Source organism: Carya illinoinensis, chromosome 16 (assembly GCF_018687715.1).
Source record: "Carya illinoinensis cultivar Pawnee chromosome 16, C.illinoinensisPawnee_v1, whole genome shotgun sequence".
NCBI lineage: Eukaryota > Viridiplantae > Streptophyta > Magnoliopsida > Fagales > Juglandaceae > Carya > Carya illinoinensis.
The window spans coordinates 15,201,671-15,213,466 of record NC_056767.1 but is presented as its reverse complement, the minus strand read 5'-3'; the positions used below and the strand labels follow the sequence as shown (position 1 = coordinate 15,213,466).

The 11,796-nt window shown below is 34.8% G+C and overlaps 1 pseudogene; it reads left to right on the top strand.

Annotated features, from left to right (window-relative positions):
• The first annotated feature begins 7,557 nt into the window (after nt 1-7,557).
• LOC122299661 lies at nt 7,558-9,241 on the top strand (annotated as a pseudogene).
• Nucleotides 9,242-11,796: the final 2,555 nt, after the last annotated feature.

The window sequence follows — 11,796 nt, the reverse complement described above, 5'->3', positions numbered from 1 at the left end:
GAAAAGAACAAGTGGAGGAAATAGGAGATACCTGAACCTTGGACTGAGAAATGGGAGTCAAAACAGCCTGCTGGCAATGAAAGTCTTTAAGGTAGTGAGGGGCTGTTTGAGTTTTGGTTGACCTGCGAAGTATAGGTTCATTGGAAGAAGATGGAGGTGCAGGAGGTGAAGAAATTATACTGTCAGAAGGTGGTGCATCAGGTATAGTGGCGGAAGGTGATGGAGTGTTATTAGAAGGACAAGAATTAGAAGGAGATGAAGAAGGTGTAGGAGGAGAATAATCAAGGAAATTAGGTAGGGGAGAAGTAAAAATAGGAGAGGGAGTAGCTTCTGTATGATGTGGGTTGAGATTAGTAGATTGAGGAGAAAGGAAAGGAAAGGTTTGTTCATGGAAAATAACATTTCTAGAAACAAAGGTGGTATGTGTTTCAAGATCCAAGAGCTTGTAGCCCTTAACTCCAAATGGGTAACCCAGCAAAATACACTACTTGGCTCTTGGATCAAATTTCTTGCGAACATGAGAGAATTTTGTTGCAAAACAAAGGCATCCAAAGATTCTAAGGTGAGTGTATGTGAGTTTGATGGAAAAAAAAACTTCATAGGGTGATTTATTGTTAAGTAAAGGAGTAGAGGTTTGATTAATGAGATAGACTGCTGTGAGGATGCAATCATTCCAACAATGTAAAGGCAAACCAAATTGGAATCATAGGGCTCTAGCTACATTTAGGATGTGTTGGTGTTTTCTCTCAACTATTCCATTTTTTTGAAGGGTTTCCACACAAGACCTTTGATGAATGACGCCCTTTTAGTCAAAAAATTTTGTCATTTGCAATTCAACTCCATTGTCACTTCGAAGCACTTTAATTTTAGTGTCAAATTGTGTTTCTATCATATTATAGAAGGACTCAAGGCATTTTCTTATTTCAGACTTGGTATGGAGCAAATAAACCCAAGTGGTGCATGAGAAATCATCAACAATGGTTAATAAAAACCTACTTCCATCATAGGTAGGTACAGAACATGGCCCCCAAAGGTCACAATGGATCATATCAAATATAGAATGAGTATTGTGATAACTGATAGGTAAAGAAAGTTTGTGTTGCTTAGCCATAGGACAAACATAACAAGGAGTAACTTTACTTGAACTGTAAGTGCTTTTTACATCATGATCATCAATTAAATCAAGCCTAGAATTAGAAATGTGACCAAGGCGACAATGCCAAAGGTCAGAAGAGTTGCTATTGTTCATGACAAAAGTAGATATGGATGAGAAAGTAGCTGATATAGATGATAAAGCTGCTGCAAGGACAGTTGGAGGAACAATTTTTGGCAAAGATGATAGAGGCTGCCTTTGACTTCACCCATCCCAATCATGGTCCAAGTGGAAAGTTCCTAAATGAAGCAATGATTAGACAAGAAAAATAAACAAGAAGTGAGTGATTATGTAAGCCTTTTAACAGAAATCAAATTAAATGAGAACGATGGTACACACAAGGCATTCTTAAGAAGAATATTCTTGGTGACATGAACATCACCTAAGTGAGTGACAAGAATGGAAGTATCATTAGGCAATTTGACTGAATAAGAAACCTCTGTAATAATAGAGGAAAAAAAAAGAAGTGCACAGATCATGTGATCTGTGGCACCTGAATCTATTATCCAAGGAATTTTAGAAGAATGTAGAGGTTTGTAATAAAAAATAGAGAGGCGGAGATGTATACCAGAAATCTTTTAAGCTTTAGGTTCAGTTGAAATAGGTCGATGAACAACCTATGCATGATTTGCAAAAGACAAGCAGTTGAGAATTCCTTATGCTGAAGCAGGTTCATGAGCTGCTAATATTGCTCCTTAGTGAAACTTACTTTATCCTCACAAAATTCCTCCAAATTAGTATCAATTGATAAGCTGGTTTGGTTAATAGATGATCCAAAATTTTTTCCCTTATATAACTTGTGCCCTGGAGGCTAACCATGCAACTTATAACATTTGTCAATCAAATGACCAGTTTCATTGCAGTGGGTGCAAATGGGAGCTTGTGCATTTTCTATCTTGAAACAATTGTCAAGAGTATGACCCTGTATACGACAATGAGTACAATATGGTCTATCTTTCTTCCCATTCATAGAAGTTTTTATATTGGGTTTGAAAAAGGAATAAGAAGTGTTGGTGATCAAGGCCATGGTGTTAGGGTTTGGAGAGGTTGAAATAATTTGGTGATGCTGGTCTTGCTATTGAATAAGGGAAAAAACTTTGTTGATAGGGGAAATAGGGTCAAGAAGCATGATCTGAACCCTAGCATTGGTATACCTATCATTTAGTCCCATAAGAAATTGAATGACAGTGTCTCTTTGATATCTTTCATTTAGAACAGTCAATTTTCCACATGCACAAGCAGGTATAGGATCATAAATAGCAAGTTCACCCCATAGAATTTTAAGTTTACCGTAGTAAACACTCACTGGATCATTTTCTTGTCTCAGATTGGTTAGATTCCTTTCAGTTGAAAGATGCGAGGCCATTCTGCTAGGTGAAGCTGCCCCTGAGTTCATTCCATACATCCTGTGCATCATTAACAAAGCCAATACTTGACTTCACAGCAGTACTGATAGAGTTCTAGATCCAGCATACGATCATATCATTGCACCTCTCCCAAGCATCAAATAGAGGGTTTGTAGGGCCAGTAGGTTTGCCAATACTCCCATTAATGAAGCCAAGATTGTTTCTTGCTCTAAAAGCGCAACGCATAGCTCGTGACAATGTTGCATAATTGTCGGTGGTGAGAAGATCAATAACAAGGGTTACAGTGGTATTATCTCCATGATCAACACGGTAAGGATTGTTTGGGTTAGAGAAATTGAGGAAGGGGGAAGTGGGATTTGTATCTTGAGTAACCTTATGCTCAGTGTTGATCGATTGTTCTTCCATAGCGAAGAAAAATACGAAATCAGATGATCAACCTATGCTCTGTGATACCATGTAAGAAAAAAGAGGAGAAAACAATATTCGAAGAAATGAGAGGAAAATGCTTTGTTGCTTCATTTGATTGATAGTGGAAGAATATATATACACGCTAGTTACACAACTAACAGCTAAAAGAATAGAGGAATTACTATACAGCTCATCATAACATAAATGGTAAAAAATGCATAACAGAAAAAGAATAGGAATAGAGGCTTCTAATCTCTTCAGTCAGGTCATTCTTCTCGTATATAATCAATCGAGGGTAAACAACTTGTAGTAGATAGACCTAGTGAATAATGACCTGTAGCGCTGGTATGCTGCAATACTATTAATAATTATTTTTTTAATTATTAATTAAAAAAATTAAAATACTTGAATTATATCTTTAAGTGACTTCACTAATATTTTGATATTAAGAATTTTATATATTCTTTATATATTTTAATAATATAATTGATTACATTATTTTTTTAATATAAATTAATTATTTTAAATAATTACATTAATAAAATATATAAAATAATTATATATAACATAACTCTATAGCCTATATGCAATGAGACCTTAGAAGTGGCTTTAAAGATTTCTCTGGAAGAGTAGCTTCATTTTGACCCCAAGGGCCCAAACACTTAATTTTCTGTGGGCCAGAGCTAACATTTTCCTTTTATCTCTGCGCCTACCATAGGCATTAAATAGTTGCCACGATGACAATTGCAATTTTTTTTTTTTTTAAATAAAAGTAGGGCCTTAAAAGAGGAATTAAAGCCTCAAGTTTTAATTTAAAAGTTAAATTTTTTTACATATAATATAAGTAAAATTATGTATTAATTTATAAATTAATATTAATTTATTTATATTTAAAATTTAAATTAATATTATTTTTAATAAAATTTATTTTTTGACCAATCACATTATATTAAATATATATTAATACGTAATTGTGCTTACTAAGGCTGTTCATCCGGATTCCGACCCGGAAACCCGGATATACCCAAATCGGAATCCGAATTTGAAACCCGGACCGGATTAACCCGAATCAGATCTAGGCTGGAACCCGGATGAACACGGGTTTTGTAAAATCCAAATTCCAGGTTCTGGATTGAACCCGGATTCGATAGATTCTTCTCACCTGCACTCTCCCACCAAACAACAAAACAGATAAATAAAGTTTTTTCGAGAAAGTAAAAAATTTAGAATATCAAAACACTACATCTAAAGCTGAGAGATTGATCCTATGGAGATAAACTGCTAGGTAAAATCAGAAAATGCTTACACTTCTCGCACACCATTGCTATCCTCTCTCAATTTCTCCCTTCTCTGTAAGTAGAAAAATCGAAGCCCTAATCAGAAACCGTTCCAGATTGGGCCTCTACTTCATACGAGTGTGTTGTTATATTTATAGAACAAAGTACGAAGACCCAAAATGAGAGAACAAAACAAGACAAACCCGTGGATGAAAACAACGGCACGAGGATGAAAACAAGGCTTTGATCGATAGAGGAGGCTAGGGTTTCGGCGTGAGAGAGAGAGAGAGAGAGAGAGAGAGATGACAAAGGCGACGACGACGCAGACAGAGCCACAAAATAAAGACAACGGCACGAGGAGGAAGGGGCGCGAGGATGAAGGCGGCGGGTGAGACACGAGGGGGGAGAAGGGCCGCGTGAGACAAGGCGGCGACGGCTAGGGTTATGAAGCTTCTTTCGCTTGAGAGAGAGAGAGAGAGAGAGAGAGAGAGAGAGAGAGAGAGAGAGAGAGAGAGAGAGAGAGAAGGGGGGGTCGGGACGTCAACTGGGTGGGATATTTTGGTTTTATACAAACCCGGTTGTACCGGGTATTGAAAACGGAACCCGGGTTTCATACCCGGGTCTGGACCGGCTGTTCCAGTTATTATAATTGCGGGTTTTGGCCCGAATTTGATCCAGTCAGAAACTCGTAACCGGGTTCCGGACCGGGCCGGATTTTATGAACACCCCTAGACTGCTTACAACTAAATTTTTCCTTAAAAATTATTTTCATCATGTAGAGAAGTGATTTTAATTGAATTTTAATTTTTTTAAAAGAAATACTTAATATATATATACGGAAGTGAAATATCTATTTTATAGTAGATGCCAAACCTGATGCTTCACTAAAAATCGATTCTTTTTCATTTTTAATTAGTAGTTAAAAAAGTTTTTTTTAATGAATTTATAATTTTTTTATCACTTTAAAGATATTTTTAAAAAATTAACATATTAAAAAAACTTTTTTAACCGTTCAGTGACATTCTCAGTCACTAGTGAGTGTAGCATCGCCCTTCTTTTTAGGATTTTTCATTCGGGTTCATGACCAACCCGGGTATACCTAGCCTAGAAAATGGGTTTCAAATTCCGGCTAGGTTAGCCCAAGTATTACCCAAGTTGGACTCCAGATGAATTTGGGTTGTTGAAATCCAAAAATTCAACTTCTGGGATATTCCTGGCTTTTTCTTTTTTAACAAAAGCTTATATGTTATCTTTTTTTAAAGAAAAAATAGTATTGAAAAGTAATTTTTTTAATTTGAAAGCCTATATTTTATAAAACTAAAAATATATCAAAATGTAAAACTAAATTTATGTCAAAAATAGCTTAAGCTACAAGCATATAGACAAATAATTAACTTTTTAACTAAATACATTTTAAAAAAATATTCAATATTCATCATGTAAAATGCATGCGACAAATGTGATAATCTATTACATATTATATTGTTTGAACTAATTTACTAAGAATATTACAAAACAAATACATTACTATAATCAAACTCCAATACACAACAAATTGTATAAAAAAAAAAAAAAAAAAAAAAAATCCCTCAGGATATTTCTTCCTAATTCTTGCAGCTTCAGCACACCTCTTCTCTGTAGATAAAGGAACCATGAATTAATGAAATTGATATCATAGGTATAGAAATTAAAAATAGTTGGTTAAATAGTTTAATAAACACATATGAGATATAATAATTATTTTACACCCAAAATTTTAATCCATACCCAAGTGTCTTAGCCATTCTCCGCCAATTTTCTGAATAACAAGAATAAAGAAATTAAAGGTGGGAAAACTCTTGGCTAACAAAAATCAACAAAATAAAATTCAGAGAAAACCAGTAGAAATTTCCATGACAAAAAGAAAGAAAGCAATAAAAGCTTCAATCACATATTTTTATAGCATTTTGCAACAATCACTAGAGGTGTAAAAAAAATCAGTAACTAGTAAATCGGATCAGACCAAACCAAACCAATTGATTTGGTCATGTATAGAGTTTGGTTCGGCCCGATTTCGGTTTTATCTTTTTTAAAATCGTGCAAAATCAATCCGATTCCTATTTTGCTTTTTTAAAACTAGATTGGACCAAAAAAAAAAATTAAAATTAGACTAGACCGAATCGGTTCATATATATTTTAATTTTTTATATTGTATATAATTTTTATATATAATATATAATTATATATAAAATAGTTTTGTATTATGTGATAAATTACTAATTAATATAATATTAAATTTTAAAATCTTATATTACTATAATTTATTATATTAATAGTTATACTAATACAATATCACTATATATTCTAATATATTCTAATATATTACTATATTATATATTATATAATAGTATTATAAACTATAATAATATATTATAATATATAATATAGTATATTAAAATTAAAAAATCGAATCGAACTAAACCGGAATCAATTTAAGAAGTAACCGATACAGAATCAATTCTTTAAAATACAAAACCAATTCATAATAATTTGATTCTAAATTTTATCTAAAATCAAACCAAACCAAATCAATTACACACTCACAATCACTTTAAATAACAAAGCACCTCTTTAAAGCTTTTTAAGGCTTTCCATCCACAACTAATATAAAGTTGTCAATTAAGTTGTTTTGCTTCCGATCCGAACTGAAGCTTCCTTGCACATAAACCCATGGTCTATTTTCATCCTTGATCTTTGTGTGTGTACTGGAGCTGACATATAGGTAATTTAAATAACTTGTCAGGTGCTAAAAGAAAGAAAAAGAAAAAAAATATTTGTCAGGTGCGACGACATAAAAAAGTTTTGAGAAAAGCTAGTACGCCGTAGTTGATCGTTCCATTTCACCGTTTAGTAAAATTTTTTTAATTTAATAATTAAAAAATTAATTTTTAATATATTAATATATTTTTTATTTTTTAAAAATAATGTTAAAAATATTTTTAAAAAATTTAGATTAGCGGTTACTTGCAGCAGCAGTCAGCTTTACCGCTGCAACCCGACCCAAAGTCTTTATAGTTCAGTGAACTATAAGTGGTTGGACCTTTGAAATGATGGCTCAGCATTATGCTCCACTTTCGGTATATTCTGTAATAATCAACAAGAGACATGTCCAGTCCCTTTCAAGGAGGAATGGCAGATCAACTACAATTAAATCAGACCCAAAGAAAATTAATAATACTAGGACTTTTGTCCAAGCACATTCGAAGAAAAGGAGATGACTGTAGTACTATTTATATACACAAAAAAAATTATATATATATATATATATATACTTGATGTAGTCGGGCTGCATAACAACGGGGTAGTCGTTGGCCCCGTGAAATGAAACGATTCATTTTGATTTAATGATAAAATGATGCATTTCACATTTGCCCTCCATTTCTTCGTCTTCCTCAATGAAATCGAGTCACTTCTTCACACAAACTCTTCAGCTACCAAGTCTCCCTCATTTGATCTTTCCCAGGAAATCAAAGACCCACACGAAATTGAAGACCCAAGATAGAGTTCTCTAGTTTTCAACATCTAGAAACAGCTCTAATTCGAAGACCCACACAAAATCGAAGACCCACAAAATATAATTCTCTTCTCTTACCAATGTGAGTGAGTGATGAGGCAAAAAGGAATATTGTGGAGATAAAATCATTTCTTTATTTATTTTATTTTTTTAATTTCTTTTATTATGATTTCATTTCTTCCGTACAATTACATTCTTCCGGTAAGTCTCCTAAAATGGCAGTAAGAGGGAGATGGAGATAAAGCAAAGTGCTGAGCAGCGTGTGGTAAATAGAGAGGAGAAAAGAAAGAACAAGTATAGGAAGCCATAGGCAAAAATGAGAAATTGAAGAGGAGAAAATGTTATGCGCTCGAGTCAAGTGAATCAGATTTCTATGAGAAAGAAAATGTCAAAATAAAAGAACCAAGGCATGCATAGAAGAATCAACTTTCTTTAATTTCTTCAATTTCATTCCAACTTTCTTCCCATGAAAGAATCAACTTCAGAGAGTGATGAATGTGATGAACCAAGTCATGCCGTCCTTGGAGCGGAGAAACCTACCAGCACTCCCAAAGACCTTAGGCGGCAGCGATCCAAAAAACGATGGGTGAAGAGGAAGTCAAGGGAGGACCAGTGGTTCCAGAGTCGGTATTGAAGAAGCACAAAAGGAATGAAGAATGGGCCCTGACAAAGAAGCAGGAGCTCAAAGCTGCGAAGAAAAAAAGAGTTGAAAGTCGTAAGCTGATTTATTGCGAAGGGGTATGATGAGCAGCAAAAAGAGCTTATTCGATTGAAGCGCGAGGCAAAACTTAAGGGAGGGTTTTATGTTGACCCACAAGCTAAGCTCTTAGAGTTCATTATCAGGATCTGTGGTATCAATGCGATTCACTCAAAGACTAAGAAGATTTTGCAACTTCTGCGTTTGAGACAGATATTCAATGGTGTCTTTCTAAAAGTAAACAAAGCAACGGTGAATATGATGCACAGAGTTGTTGAGCCTTATGTGACCTACGGGTATCCGAATTTGAAGAGTGTCAAAGAATTGATTTACAAAAGGGGATATGGAAAACTCAACAAGCAGAGAATTGCTTTGACTAATAATTCCATAGTTGAACAGGCTTTGGGTAAGCAAGGAATCATTTGCACGGGAGATCTTATCCATGATATTATGACTGTTGGACCCCACTTCAAGGAGGCAAACAATTTCTTATGGCCATTCAAGCTTAAGGCACCTGGGTGGTTTGAAGAAGAAGAGAAATCACTGTGTTGAAGGAGGTGAGGCCGGAAACCGTGAAGATTACATCAATGAGCTCATCTGGAGGATGAATTAGGTCCACGCAGCAGGATATTATCCTCTCAAAATTTTGAGGTTCTACCTACTTATAAAAAAAATTGAGTTTCTTGCTGCCATTTGTTCAACGAATTTATCAGACTTAAGGCACATTACATTTTGTTAGTTTTGACATGCATGGGTTTCGGGTTTAGTTTCTATTGATAATTTACATTGGTTTCCTCTAAACAAATAAAATAAAATAAAAGAGGAAGTCATGCCGTCCTTTCTTCCTTCTCATTTTCAGTCCTTCCTTCCAATCTAATGATCTTCTCAGTTTTTTTTTTTTTTTCATTCCTTAAACCAAACAGACCCTTAAGATTTATATGACCTTCCCATAAGTGATTGAAGACCTACCTGAAAGACGAAACCCACTTTTCCTATTTGCTTCTTCTTAGTTTTCTTCAAGATTTGGTTCCATTATTCAAGAGGAGAACGACTCGTTCTTGAAGCTCATTTGCCATTACAAGGACTCGAACATTACTTCCAGTCCAAAGAGGAAAACGGGTTTTGATGTGCTCATTCCATGAAGATTGGAAAGAAAGAGAAGGAATTCGGGGAGACGAAGACGAAGTAGAAATCAACTTGTTTCAGACGAAGCACACGAAGGAGCCCCTACATTTCCTTTCCTCTTTCAGTTCCTCTGTTTTCTTTCAAACTTTTGTCGTTTTTCATTTTTTTTAATTTAACTGACGTGGCTTGCAAGCTTACCCCGCGTTTGCACAGCCCGACTAACTGTAGCAGAATTGAAAAAATCTGTGTTTGAATGATTTCAACAACAACATTGCATGCTCATTATGGTGTGTTAGACTTTCTAAGCCAAAGCTAGCATTGTATGCAAAAATCAATTTCAAAAGAACTGGGTGATTATGCAAGAAGAAAGCACTTACTCTAGATTTACTAGATCGTAGCCCTGGAAGGATTAATTCACATACCTACAGCATATAGGTCATAGTCTCAAATCCTACCATGACAAAATAGAAGAATTAATAATTACAAGTTTACAACTAGAAGGGATACTCACATGAACCTCGGTTGAAGATGAAATTAGATGATCATTTAAAAAAATATTAAAAATTGAGTTAGATGGAAAATAAACTAAAGGGTCATGAAACCAAACAAACAAGAACTAATTTGCTAAGAACATTCAAGCTACCTCTATAGGGGTATCAAATCATGTTTACGGGTCGTATCCCGGCCATGTCGTGTCAAAACACGTATATTATATTATATAGGTCAACTTTAACCCAACATGTTAAGCTTATCGTATCAAAATCTCAAATTTTGACACAACCCATTAACATAATGGATCGTGTTGTGTCAACCTGTTTTGACTCATTGGTAAATATAACGAAATAGGTTAACACGACACAATACGACCTATTTTAAACTATTTATGTAAATGGGTTGAATAGGCCCAAAATTAACCAATTTGACTTGATTGAATTTAACATAATTTTATATAATGTTAAAATCACAATATCTATTAAAATTATAAAACAAACTATAAATCCAAAATTACAATCCAAACAATAAAAATATCGAAATTGAAATTCTAACAATTTTACTTTTAGGTATAAGGGTATAATTGTAATTTTAACTTTTTTAATGTGTCAAAACGGGTTGACTCGTTATCAACCCGTTAAGCAATCGTGTCTTAGTAGGTCAACCCATTTTGACCCGAACCTCTTAAGGCTAAACCCTAACCCATAATTATCATGTCATGTTCGTGTTGGGTTAATGAGTCGTGTAACATATTGCCACCCTCTATACCTCTACCCTCAAATGACTATAAAAATTGACAATTGACATTGCTCTTAATAACTCCGATAATAGCACAGAGAAAGGCACCATGATAAACTACATTAGGAAATGGTGCAGTCCAATAATATGATCTCTCATAATCTTAACAAAGGTTTGAGGAAGTTTCTCATTCAACGCTAGGAGTAACCACTGGCTAGGGTCACCCCTTTCAAGCAAAGTTATCTTCACTCAATTGAGCCACCCCTTAGTGGAGAGACCGCAAAAGTTACAATGCAAAAACTAATCTTTCACATCTAAATTCAGAATAGACCCAACCCCATAAAATTAACAAGAAATGTAGAAGCACTCTCAAAACTCATGAAAAGCTTCAAATGTAGCAGGCCTAAGATCACTCACTTATTGACGATGCAATTTCTAAAAGACTTCCACAAGTCAGACTTACAAGGACACTAGAATCATTGGACCCGATATAAAGGAGTCATGTCAGAAGTCATGTCAGAAAAATAAAATTATAGAAACAACTTATGAGGTATCAAACTAATCCAATTGATAAAAAAAAACACTTCAAAGTTAGGAGGAATAGTAAAATCATAGAAAGGGACAATCAAGATCCCTCACAAGTCTCTCTTGTTGAAATTCAAGAGAAGAGAATTGGAAAAAAAATGAATTTCACCATTAACAGATCCTCAAATTGCACATTATTCGCAAATGAACAGTCTTGTTAAGGGGATTTTTCCCCAGGGCCTCAGGCCCAAACCAGTATTAGAGGGAATTTTCCTAAATCCCAGAGGGTCGGCTCCTGAAGGCCTGCACCTGCCAAGCCATTAGGCTACCCAGTCAGGGGTTCCTGACCCGTATAAGTGGCGCTCGAGGTCCCAGCTAGACAATGGGTTGCTACCCCGAGCATAGGAGCTATCCAGATGAAGAAGGAAGGGAACACGCCATTTAGATGAGACTGAACTCTA